The sequence below is a fragment of the Staurois parvus genome, unplaced genomic scaffold, assembly GCF_062004578.1.
Source record: "Staurois parvus isolate SC_StPar_1 unplaced genomic scaffold, SC_StPar_1.0 ptg000165l, whole genome shotgun sequence".
Taxonomy (NCBI): Eukaryota; Metazoa; Chordata; class Amphibia; order Anura; family Ranidae; genus Staurois; species Staurois parvus.
The window spans coordinates 19,635,653-19,649,718 of NW_028317961.1; positions in this window are offsets into that span (position 1 = coordinate 19,635,653).

A 14,066-nucleotide genomic window follows, 5' to 3' on the forward strand; every position below is an offset into this window, starting at 1 on the left:
TAAAGACCCTACTAGGTGGCCACCACAAAGGAGGATGTCAAGTTGGGAAACAAATTAGACAGATCTTGGGATGTGCAGATGCCCCTGCCAGCAGAAAAAAAATAGGCATACAATAATGTAAGCGATTGAAGCTATGTGATACTAATTTTGGGTTTAATTATACTTCAAATTACAACATTTTATTTGGTTCAAACTTTACGGCCTTACTCACACTGGCATTAGAAATAAGCATTTGGGGTGCATTTTTGCAGCACCTTGGATGCCTAGTAAAGCAGATTAAAATGTATAAAGTGGACAGAGCTGTTCACATTTGAAAAGCATGTAGCACTTGTGTCACTTCCTGTTGTTGTGCAGCAAAAATGAAGCTACATTTCGAGTCTAGCAGAAGGTGAAGTTTGTCAACTCTTTCCACGTAAAGTGCCAAAAATTCGGCATGCAAGCCTTCAAAAGTAAGAACTTGCAGACTGGCCTATGGTCAAATGATGGCCGGGCGAACACTTCGTCCCTCCGGGAGGGCGTCATATCATGTCCTTCCTGGATTGCACTGTGTGCGTGCTCGCAGGTCCCCGCTGTGGCGAGATCTGTCACCGGCCATGTACCTTTGACAGATCTATGTACCGGCCCCCGTTGCCGGTACCATGTTACCTGCTGTGACCAATCACAGCAGGTCACATGACAGTTGTATGTATGTATGTATGCTTCCTTTAATGAAATCCATTGTAAACAACTGTGTCTAGCTGTGAATGGTCACAGTGATCACATGCACAGACTGGGCCAATCACAGCCCATCTGTGTCATGTGATTGGCCATGGCCAATCACAGCTAATCACAACAAAAACAACATGAATGAATCCAAATGCTTGCTTATAGCAAAGAAATATTTTGCTATAAGCAATCATATTGTGTAAAAAAAAAAAAGAAATAATAAAAAAATCAAAAGAAATTGAAAATAAATTATCTTTTTTTTTTTTTTTTTTGTACTGTCACCAGTCAGTATCCCTGATCACCGCCACACCAATTATATGCTGACGCTGTACTGCACTGGTGACAGTATGTAAAAAAAAAAAACTGTGAAAATAATATTTTTAATTTCTTAATTTTCCGAAAATTATGACAAAAAAATTACTACTTCAAAAAACTCGCCATGCCTCTTATGAAATACATCGGATTGTCTACTTTGTGAAAAGGTGTAATTGGGGGGATATCTGTACTGTTCTGACATTTTTGGGCCTCAAGAAATTAGATTGGCTGTCAGTACTTCAGGATTGATCAATTTTCAGATCTATCCCATAGTTTGTGAACTCTATAACTTTCCTACAGACTAAATAATAAATACTGATTTGGGTTTTTTCATTATGTAGCAACATACATCTTGGCCTAAATTTATGAAGAACAATTATTTGCCTTTTTTTTGTTAATTTAGCAAAAAATAAAACCGCCAGAGGTGATTAAATACCACCAAAAGAAAGTTCTGTAAACAAAATGATAAAATTTTAGTCTGGGTACAGTGTTGCTTGACCGCGCAATTGTCATTCAAAGTGTGAGAGTGCTGAAACCTGAAAATTGGCCTCGGAAGGAAGGAGGTAAAAGTGGCAGGTATTGACGTGGTTAAGCCACACGCGTTAAAAGGTGTAATCAATAAAAAAATATATAAAAAGTGCTGCACTATAGAAAAATAAATAAAAAGAAAAATAGCAACTGCAAGAAAACAAAAACTGTGCCGCCCTGGCGGTATGATTATTTCAGATTTTTGGTGCTGAAAGCGGTACCATTATTTTGCATGGAAATTTGGCGTTTTATATTGTAGGCCTGTAATTCTTAGGAATATCTCACTGAAATTTGTCTGAACAAGAGTCTAGTGAATATCCCGGGTAGGATAAAACTTGGAATATGAAATCATAAATTATAATTTAATAATCATAAAAAATAATAATATAATAAATTTAATTCAATAATATAATCAAACCAAAAACACTGAAATTTGAAATATAGCGCCAAGTTTGCACATCACTGAGCAAAGTCGCAAAATTGTTTTCAGTGTCTGATGACGAATTTCCCCACGAATCATCACTCAATTCTGCAAGTGGTTCTGATTTACTATCGCTGTTCTCTAGCTGGTCTAAAACCGCTTTTGACCTAAAGGGACGCTTTTTGGACGCCATGGACGTTTCTCAGTTTACAGGCAGAAAGAACAGTCAAAATGCAGGCAGGGCACAGGACAAAGCACTAGGGACAAAATGTATGTGAAATGCTTTGATACAGTAATGTTTTACTATGTGATTTTAGTGAATGTCACTTTTTGTCATTTTCAAATTTCCCACCCTTCCGTCCCCCGTACGTCCCGACACTCGCAGGGGACGGAACCCAGAAAACAGATGCCAGCATCCGCCGGATTACATTTCCGGGGACACTGCAGGAGGGACATCGTGGGAGTTCAGGACAAGGTTAGTGATCGAGGGATCCCAGAGCAACGCCGCATGGTATGGGCCCATACTAGCCTCCCAGATGTACTTTTATATCTCATGTGGCTGCCTGCTAGTTTGGCAGAACCTACAATTCCCCCTTTTACAGCACAGCCAGGCCATCAGATAGAAACAGAAAATGATACCCCAATTTGTTTTATTTTATTTAATTTATTTTATACTAATGCTAATTTACATTGTGGAGCAGTGTAACCTGTATGCCAGCCAATATATAGCCAGCAATCCCAATTCGTCATATGCCTGCCCATTTGTGTGGAAACCCTTCACCGTGGAGGAATTTAACATTTTTCTTGGGCTTACTCTGAACATGGAACTGACAAAAAAAATGAAGTCCATGCCTACTGGTTTACCCAACCTATACATCATATGCCAGTCTATTCATCTTGTATGCCCAGAACACGCCATGAGATGATAATGAGGTTTTTGCATTTCAATAATAATACCCAGTGCCCTGCTCGAAATCATCCTGATTATGATAAGCTATTCACAATTTGGCCACTAAGCAACTTTTTTCCATTGTCTTGTGCACACAAAAATCCCTAACCTACCTGAAGTGTCAAGAGGATATTGTTACAGCCCTTCTCTATCCACATGGCCATGCCCGTGAACAAATTCACTCTGATTCATTGAAACATGAGAGGCATTTCCTCCATAACCTCTCTCTTATCCAAACAGGCCACAAACCCCCCCAAAAATGTTGTATATGTTCCAATACCCAAAGTTGCCATGACACCCAATACTACTGTCCCCAATGTCCTTCCCAGCCAGGACTCTGTATTGGAGAGTGCTTCCGGATCTATCACACATCACTACACTATTAGTCAAGATATTTTTCCAGTGTCCACTATCTGCTATTTCCCTGTATGACCTGGGCTGTTTATCAACAATGCCGCTGTTTGCTGCCTGAACTGACCTTGGACTGTTTATTGATGATGCCTGTGCCTGCCGCTTGAACTATCAACCTCCTTTCTGCCTTCCACATTAATTGACCTCAACTTGTCAATCAACCATGCTTTTTGCCTGCCTCTTGAACTGATCTTATGCCCTGCCACTATATTAGTTTGATTCAAGACAAAACAACGTCACATGTATATGATGGGCTCCAGAATAGATTTTCTGAGTGTAGAAAACAAACTTTTTGGTTTTTCTCTGGGTTTTGTAATTCCCAGAAAAGGGTCTGTTAGTCTGGAGGCTTTAAAGAGATTGGGTGAGACGAAGCCTCTACCCCTGTGCCCAGGTGTTATCTGACCAAGGCCCTAAGCCTGATATTTCTGCCTGCTGCCGACTTACTGCCATCATGCCTCTGCCTTCTGCATGAACTCGCCACACCTCTGCCTGCTACCTGTACTATGGACCTTGTTCCTGCCTACTAGCAGGACTGATAATTTGGCTGTGCTGACCATGTTTCTGTCTGGACAACTCATTTGGCTGTTGCTGAGCACATGGCTTCCTGGACCAATGCTTTGGCTGTGCTGGCAATATCTCTGCCTGCTGCCTGTAGTGACTATGGACAATATGCCTTTCTGCTGCCTGAGCAATTTATTTCACTGTCGCTGACCACGTCCCTGCTTGCTGCCTGGACCAAAGCTCTCCTCTGTGGACAACTGCACTACTAAAACCACAGGTAATTTTTTTGTTTATCCTTTGCTCAGCAGAATGTATTTTTAGGGTGTAATTCTTGATATGTACATGCTATGTGTTAGAAGCCTGAAGGTGCTACTTGGATTTTAGGCCTTTGGATGTGGCAAGGCTGTGGAAAAGTCTTACACATGTGGTATCACTATACTCAGGAGGAGTAGCAGAATGTATTTTGGGGTGTAATTCTTAGTATGTACATGCTATGTGTTAGAAATATCTTATAAATGGACAACTTTTTGTGTAAAATAAATAAATAAATAAAATTTAATTTTCTTTCCACATTTTTTCCCCTCCCTCCTAGATTGTAAGCTCGAAAGAGTAGGGACCTCTAACCCCTTGTGTACTGTTTGATGTTACTGTTCTGTTTCATGTATTGTCCCCCCCTATTGTACAGCGCTGAGCAAACCCTTTGGCGCTATATAAACACGATAAATAAATAAATAAATAATTTTACAAAAACACGTAGAAAAACATGACATGTTCCAAAGATTTGTTATGCCTCATAGAATATACATTGGGGTATTTTCTTTCCAAAATAGGGTCATTTTGTGGGTAATTCCATTGTCCTGGTGCTCCAGGGCCTTCAAAAATGTGATAGGAAATTGAGTCATTTATGCCTCTAGAACCCTTGTAGGTGCTACTTGGATGTTGGACCTCTGTATGTGGCCAGGCTGTGGAAAAGTCTTACACATGTGGTATCCTTATACTCATTTTTGGTATGTACATGCTATGTGTTAGAAATATCTTTATAAATGGCCAACTTTGTGGAAAAAAAAAAAAAAACATTTTCCTTTCCACATTTTCCAAAAACTTCTGGAGATATACATGTTCAAAATACTCATTATTCCTCATAGAATATACATTGGGGTGTTTACCTTCCAAAATGGGGTAATTTTGTGAGTAATTCCATTATGCTGGTGCTCCAGGGCCTTAAAAAACTGTGATAGGTAGTCAGGAAATGAGATGTGTAATTTATGCCTTCAAAACACCTGTAGGTACTATATGGATGTTGGGCCTCTGTATGTGGCCAGGCTGTGGAACCATCTTACATATGTGATATCCCCATACTCAGGAGGAGCAGCAGAATATGTTTTGAGGTGAAGCTGCAAGTATGCATATGTCGTGTGAGAGGAATAACCTGTTAATATAACAATTATGTGGGGAAAAAAAAACACATTTTATTTACTTTCTTCATTTTCCAAAGAATTGTGGGAACAAAGTTTTTTTGGGCCAAAAAAAGAACGTAAATTTCATTTGGGTGCAGTATTGTATGACCATGCAATTGTCAGTTAAAGTAACGCAGCGCTGTATCGCAAAAAATGGCCTGATCAGGAAGGGAGGTAAATCTTCTGGAGGGCAAGTGGTTAAATACCACCAAAAGAGAGCTGTATTTGTGTGAAAAAAGGACAAAAATTTCATATACGTACAGTGTTGCATGACTAATTATCATTCAAAGTGTGAGAGCGCTCAAATCTGAAAACTGGTCTGGGCAGGAAGGGGGTAAAAGTGCCCGTATTGAGGTGCTTAAAAAAATAGTTTTCCTAATTTTTTTTTGTACATACTGTCACTAGTGCAGTACAGCGTCATCATGTAACTGGTGTAGCAGTGATTATGGACACTGACTGGTGACAATATGAAAAAAAAAATTATTTTATTTTTTAAATATTTATTTCTGTTCTATTACATTTTTGTTTCTTTAAGATTTATTTTTACCACTTGCCGTTCAGCCGGTGTATATAAACGGCTGGACGGTGGCAATCCAGGGGTGTGTTGCCGTTCATAAAATGTGCCCGTCATTTTGGACTGCGCGTCCGGACACAGTGCAACACCGATCGTCGTACGGGACCTCTGTGTGAGGTCCTGATCATGTGATCACTGCAGAGTAGTAAGCAAGATGGCACTTCGACATCATTGCTTACTACATGTGAAATCTGTGAATGATCACAGAGGTCACATACAAGGCTATTCACACCAGCCTTGTACCATGTGACAAGCTGTGACCAATCACAGCTCACACAGTATTTCTCAATGGCTGCAAGAATACAGCCAGAGAGAAGGAGATATTATTGCTTTTATGGGTGTAAAAGCAATCAGTGAAAAAAAAAAAAAATCTTCTTCACCCCCCCCCCACAAGTAGTACGGTGTCACCATGGTAGGGTGACAGTATGTAAAAAAATAAATAATAATATAGAAAAAAAAATAAAAATGTAAAAAAAAGTTTTAAAAATTATAATTTTTGGTTATTAACTAATTTGTTTTTTTTTTACTAAAAAGATAACTAAATAAATGTTGGCCAAGATTTAATATGAAATATTGTTTATTTGCAAAATGTTATAAGAAAAACACTTTTTCAAAATTTTTGGACTTTTTCACTTTATATAGCAAAAAAAAAAAATCCCAGTGGTGAATAAATACAACCAAAATAAAGCTTTATCTGTCTCAAAAAAATGCAAAACAATTCAAATGGCTACAGTGTTGCATGACCGCGCAATTGTCATTCAAAGTGTGATAGCGCTGAAAGCTGAAAATTGGCCTGGACAGGAAGGGGGTGAAAGTGCCCGGACTTGAAGTGGTTAACATACGGTCACCAGAGCAATAAAGTGTTACTATAGTAACACTGTACTACTCTGGGTAAGTGAATAGGATTGTTTTTTTTTTTTATACACTATAATGATTAATTCAGTGTTTATTGTTGTTAGCTTTGAATGGCTACAGCTAATCACATGGTACAGATGGGCTGTGATTAGCCCTGTCTGTACCATGTGATCACTGTGACCAATCACAGAGATCAACACAATACTACACAATGGACGGCATGAATTATTATTATTATTATTATTATACAGTATTTATAAAGTGCCAATGGTTCGCTCAGCGCTGTACATTACAAAGGGTGACAGAACATGTGACAGAACAATTCCAATACAATGCAAAACATGAGGGGATGGAGGGCCCTGCTCTTGAATGAACGCCATCTATTGTGTACAACTGACTGGTCACAGTGATCACATGCTACTGGCAGTGACCAGTACACTGATCAGTCATCCGCTGTGTCAAGTGGAGCAGTGCGGCCTGTGGAGGATATTATGTAACATCCATCGTGTCCCGCCCAGCATATTGTCAAATGATTAAGCTGCTTAATAAAGGTCACCAATGCTCACCCAGCTCACCTACAAGAGACAAAAACATGAAACTGGGCTGGTTGGTTAGTGCCGTATTTGTGCTGTTTAAGTCTAGGTTCACACTGATGCGGTGTGGGGAACTGCATGTGATTCAGACAGGAATCGCACCGCATTCCTGTTTAAATCACATGCAATTCTTTGCAGTGCGACCTATGCCCATTCATTTTGTATGGTTCAAATTGCATTGCACCCACACGAAAAAGGTGCATCTACCTTTTTTTGCTGCACTGGAATCAGATCGCAGTTTTTCACACCCATGCAATCTGATTCAGCCAACGGCACTGCAAACCGTTTGTGTGATGTCATTAACGTAACACTGACACCCACAGCGGTTCACATGAACAACGTGCGATTGTGATGCAGTGCAGGAATCGTTTTGAATCCTGCACCGCATCAGTGTGAACTGGGGCTAATGCAGGCCATAGATGGGGAGAAAACCAGCAGATTTTTCTTGAAAAAAACGTAAAATCGGTCGTTCAAGCGGCCGACGTTACCAGGAATGGTAAAAAAAAAAAAAAAAAAAAAAAAATCGGCCAATTTTCATCCCGTCTACAGCTGGCAAAAAGTGTCCCTGCAGAGAGCTCCGCTATTTCTTTGACAGTGCTTTGACATTTATAGCGGCTGCAACAATGTATCTATTTGTATCCATTTTGGATACAGATGTTTTTATTCGGAAACAAATAGATACATTGTTGCAACCGCTATAAATGTCAAAGCACTGTCAAAGAAATAGCGAAGCGCTCTGCAGGGACACTTTTTGCCGGACTGGAATTCTTCTTCATCCTCTTCTTCTTCACCATCCTCTTCTTTTTCATCATCATCATCCTCTTCTTTTTGTCTTCCTCTTGCAGGTCACTGCTCATGCGCAGATTTTTTTATTGGTAAAAAGATCGGCCGATTTGCCCATAATTGCCGCGAAAATCGGCCGATCTTTTTCCAACTTTACCGATAAACATCTGCCAAAATACCGAAAAATGGCCGAACAATTAACCCACTAACGATCCAAAAATCGGCCAATTTTATTTTCGGCCGAAAAATCAGCCGATTATCTACCCATCTATGGCCTGCGTAAATCTCAGTTCTATCGATTTTTTTATTTTTCAGTTATTTACTATTTATTAAAGGTCACCAAAGATCACTCAGCCCCCCTTACAAGATCTAAAAGACATGAAACTTGGCTGGTTAGTTAGTGCTGCATTTGTTCTGTTTCTGCAGAAACTGAGCAGACATGAATGTGTCATCCACTCACTCTGCTCCGATCAGTAGGTGATCTGGGAGCTGATCTCCTGCTCATCGGAACGTAACCTGCACAGACTTTGCCCCGTGTAAAAGGGGCGTTATACTCGGTGCAGCATGGGTTACTCAGTGTGTACCAGAGGCTCATAGGAAAAAAATATTTCATAGTGCTTACTACTAAAACTGTTTTATCGAAAAGCAGGTAAAATATGCACCCACACTGCATAGATAAAGGAAACCAAAAACACTGTGTCAATGCACTGCTGCAATCCCAGGGTCGCTCTACCACAAGGAAACTGCACAGGGATGGATCAGATGCAGGCAGCCCTCACAGTAGGTCTCACACTTTCCTGGATCGCTGTAATTCATGTTTTGTCAGTATGACATCATCAAGTGAAGGTGCAATTACAGGCTATTCAGCTCTTTTGTGGATTTTACCACAGATTATTTTGGACATGATACATTGTAATATTGTTATTAAGTGTTTTTGAATGGCAAGACCACTCACTGTTATCTCACATATATATTCTTATTATTATAGCCAAATTTACCACCCTAACTCCTCCCACAGTTTTTACACTACATAGACAGTAATATACCGAAACGTGCGGATTGTTCCCGATTGGTGTGCTATTACTTTGTGGAACGTTTCGCCAAATGGTTCACGAAATATGGGCGTTTTTGTGGTGAAATTGGTCCCATAGGGATGAATGGCGGAATGTTCAAAACTAGAGTGTGAGCTGAAAAATCAGGACATGATTTCTAAACTGCCATCACTCCCTCATTTTCAAGCCCACCTACACAAATCTTATATAAAAACATTCAGTCCTGATAGTTTTCACAATATGACAATTTGTTTGCAACTCACTCCGCCCATTGACATTCATTGAAACTCCACTCTAGCCACCTCAAATTTGAAGGGCAATTTCTAAACTGCGACTGTGCCTTCATTTTCTAATATTTCAGAGACATACTATACATCAAAATGTAGGGCTAAGTCTTGTGATTCTCACAATATAAAGCTCTTCGGTGTAGGATTTATAATTTTTAAACTACAACCTTTTGAAGATGGCAACCACCAGTGAAGTGAGCAAGTTGGAGCAGTTTGTTTTTAACTGCTCTTCTCCGCCCTTGCTGTAGAGTGAGTTGCCATAGGAACCCAGGTGTGTGAGCAGGCAGCAGAGTGACAAAAGCTAGAGTGCAGTCAAACCTTTTCACAGTTACTCCAACCACACAACAGTTAATCAAGCCACTCCACCCAGTTACTCCGCCCACTCCAGTTGTAGACTACTGGTGGAGGCAAGAACACTTCACACAATTTCCCCAGAAATTGTAGCTTTTCTAGTTGCACTTGTTATCCACAATTTTAATTTTCTTTTCAGTTTCTGTACACAACAAATTTTTACCTATTTCTCCTCCTCCATCCCTCTCCCCCTCCCCCCTACCCCCCGCCTCCTCCCCCCCACAAGCTGCCAGTCTTCTTTTCTCTTCGTTCTATTTTCCCATTGTTCTTCTTCCCAGCCAGGGATTTCCATTCTTTGAATTTTTAAACTATCAAAAAAATTTTTCAAGTCTTCTGGAAACCTGAGGTATGCTGTAGTCCCGTTTTTCCATCCTATTAAGCATTCAGGGGTCCCCCATCTATATTGCACATTTTGTTCTTTCAATCTTTCCAATAGGGGTCTCAAAGATCTCCTTCTCCACAGAGTCTCTGGGGCCAGATCCGCATATATCTGTATGTCTCCTCCTTCATATTTAATTACTGATTTTCCTTTGGTCTTCTTCCAGATTTTTTCTTTATCCCGGAGCTCATAGAATTGTACTAATATATCTCTCGGCCTTTCTTTCCCCTGGACTCTTTGAATTTTTCCTTTTCTAAAAGTTCCTTCTATTTTAGTCCTATCCATTTCAGGGCTGTCTGTTATAGTATTAAGTATTTTACAAACCACCTCTTGCAGACTTTCTCCCTTTGAGTTCTCTGGGACCCCACGTATCAGGATATTTCTCTTCCTGTCTTTGTTTTCTTGTATCTCAACCTTATATAGCAGTTTTTCTTGGGCTTTCCCTATGTTAGTTATTTCTTTTTCTAGTTCAAGGATCGCCTGGGTCTGACTCTTAACCTTCTCCTCCGTTTCTTCAACTCTCTCCAACAGGTGTCCCAGATCGCTACGGATATTTACCATTTCTTGTTTTATTGTTTTCTCCAATTCTTTAAACATTTCTGCCATTTCTTTTTTGTTAGGTATTTGTAAATCTTTTCCCATCTCTATATTGCCTGATATTTGTTGGTTGCTAGTATCTAGGCCTAATGATGCTCTGGGACTACTTTCCATACTAAGGTCTACTTCTCCTTTTTCAGTCCTGCTCTGGGATCTTTCTGGGGTTACATTTCCTTGGAAGGTATATTTTTTAATTGTACCAGTCTGGGACCCTTTAAGCCCACTTCCTTTCACGTTTTTATTTTTCATTTTCCTCCGTGGCTTATATTCTTCTTATACTCCTATAGAATTTTGTATGTAAGGAGGGATAAAACAGTTCTTTCACCTTCAAATCTCCTCCCTGACACCCTACTGATTTTTTTTTTTTTTTTCTCCCTTCTTTTCCTTTCCCCAAGCTCCCCTTCCCTCGGGCCTCTTCCTCCTTTTATACAGTCTCTGGGGGCCCCCCTTTCCCTTACTCCATGCTTCTCTTTAGGGGTCCATTCAGAACTTCACATCGAGACAATATAAAGTACAGTCATGGTCACTCACCCTTTTTTTTTTTTTTTTTTTTTTTTGTCCTCCCCCCACCGTCCTCGTTTTATTGTGTCTGAGATAAATCTGGATGGGACCTGGGAGGTTATGGGGAGGTTAGACAAGGGGAAGTCGCCCATGGACGGAGTCTTAGCCCAAGGATTAAATCAAAAGTGGATCTTATAATCCATAAATGATTAGTAGGCAAATGATGGGCCTAAAAAGAGGGGGTAGGGGAGGGGGGAGGGGGGGAGCGGGGAGGTTGGAAGGGTGGGAAATGGGAGAGGGGGGATGTTATTTCTGCAAGATAAAAGAAGTTATAAAAGCAAGTGAGAAGGGAGAAGGAGGAGAGGAGAAGAAGGGAGAAGAAGAGGAAATGAGAAAAGGGGAGAGAAAAGGAAAATATAGATGGAGGAAAAAAGAGGAAAATTAAGGAAGATGGAAGAGATTCAGTTTATAACATATAATGTAAATGGGATGAACTGCCCTGGGAAAAGATATAGAGTATTTAAAGAACTACACCATAGGGCTGCCTCAGTGATATTTCTACAGGAGACACATCTTGAGATAAAGTCAAATGTTAGGCTGAGGTCTAGAAATCACCCAACATGGTACTACGCAGACTCCCCGGTTAAAAGAGCAAAAGGGGTAGCAATAGGTATGGCAAAGAATATTAGGTTTGAGTTGGAAGATAGAAAGACAGACCCAGATGGGAGATTCTTGTTTTTAAAGGGCAAGTTACAAGAGATTGAGTGTACACTGGCCAACATCTACTGTCCTAATAAAAAACCGGAGGCGTATCTGAAAAAAGTGTTGAGGAAGTTGATGGACTTTAAAAAAGGACGTTTGATCCTGGCAGGGGACTTTAACTTTTGTATGGATCCACAAAGGGACGCCACCTCCCATATAAAAAGAGAGGGAAATAGGGCCCTGAAATTATTGAAAAAAGAATTACACATAAGTCAATTGGTAGATTCCTGGAGAATTACACATATGCAAGATAGAGATTATACTTTCTTTTCAAATATGCATAAGAGATATTCAAGACTAGATCATATATTAATAGAACATCAATCAATTGACCATCTGATCCAAGTAGAAATAGAGCCAATATCTTTATCAGACCATGCCCCAGTTATCATGAAAATGGAATGGGGGAGGAGGAAAATCGGAGGGCTGGGATGGAAATTGAATGAGACACTTTTAGTGGAAAAGGAAATAGCTCAGAAAATAGGGCAGGAGATCGAACGCTTTTTTAAGGAGAATGAGACAGGTGAGGTATCAACAGCCACAGTGTGGGAAACTCACAAAGCATATATAAGAGGAATATTAATGGCAATTGGGGCAAGAAAGAAAAAAGAAAGAAGGGAGAAAATGAGTGACCTCTTAGAAGATATAAGTAAAATGGAACAAATACATAAGAACAGGATAACAAAAGAAATAGAGCCGAAGTTAAAAAAAAAGCAAGAAGAATTGAAAGAAGTGATAGAAGAGGAGAGGAGAAAAGTATATAACAGAGTTTTGAGTGAGAGATATAGATGGGGAGAAAGACCTGGAAAATATCTGATGAGAGCCCTGAGGAAAAAGAAAAATAGAAATTATATAGAAAAAATAAAAGATGCTAAAGGAAATATGTTGCATTCAAATAAAGATATCATCAAAGCCTTCACAGAATATTACAGGAAACTGTATAATATAAGTCCCCTGGAAGGAGTAGAAAACATACAAAGTGAGAAAAATCAAAAAAGAAAGAAATATCTGGAAATGGCAGGGTTACTAAAACTAAGTGAGGACCAACTGAACTCCCTAGATGTAGATATCTCACAGGAGGAAATAAAATTAGCTCTGAAGGGGTCAGTGTCGGGGAAAAGCCCAGGGCCAGACGGATATACAGCCAGATATTATAAAAAATTTAGTGAAATTTTAATACCAAAACTTAGAAATTATATGAACGCTCTAGGTGGAGAGATGGAAATAAGAAGAGAATCATTACAAGCCCAAGTAGTGCTCATACAAAAAGAGGGAAAAGATCCCTCACAGTGTTCGAGCTATAGACCTATTTCATTATTGAACACCGATATCAAGATATATGCAAAAGTCCTAGCAAATAGATTGAAAGAGCTAATGCCAGAATGGATACAAGAGGATCAGGTGGGTTTTGTCCCAGGGAGGGAGGGAAAAGACAATGGGTTAAGATCATTGATGTTAATCCAAAAGAGCAAAAAGGGAAAAGAACCGGTGGTGTTACTCTCTATAGATGCTGAAAAAGCGTTCGACAGAGTGAATTGGAGATTCATGACAGATACTCTGGAAGCCTTAGGTATTGGGCCTAGGATGAGAGAGTGGATAGGGAAGTTGTACAGATACCCTTCTATGGTCATTGCGGTAAATGGGGAGAGTTCAGAACCCATTGAGATGTCAAATGGAACAAGACAGGGATGCCCATTGTCCCCTTTGTTGTATGTTATATCATTAGAACCATTGTTGTCAACAATAAGGCTGAATAGAGATGTAAAGGGAATCCTGATAGGAGACACAGAACATAAAGTTGCTGCTTTCGCAGACGACTTGCTGTTCTATGTAGGAAATCCCAGGATAACACTTCCAAACTTAATGAAATTATTAAAGGAATATGGAGAACTATCAAACTTAAAGATAAACCCAACAAAAACGGAGATTCTAAATATAAACATCTTAAAAAGTGAAAAAGAAAAAATACAAAAGGAATTCCCATTTAAATGGAAAGACAGAGATATAAAATATCTAGGAGTAAAGCTTACAGCCTCATATAAACA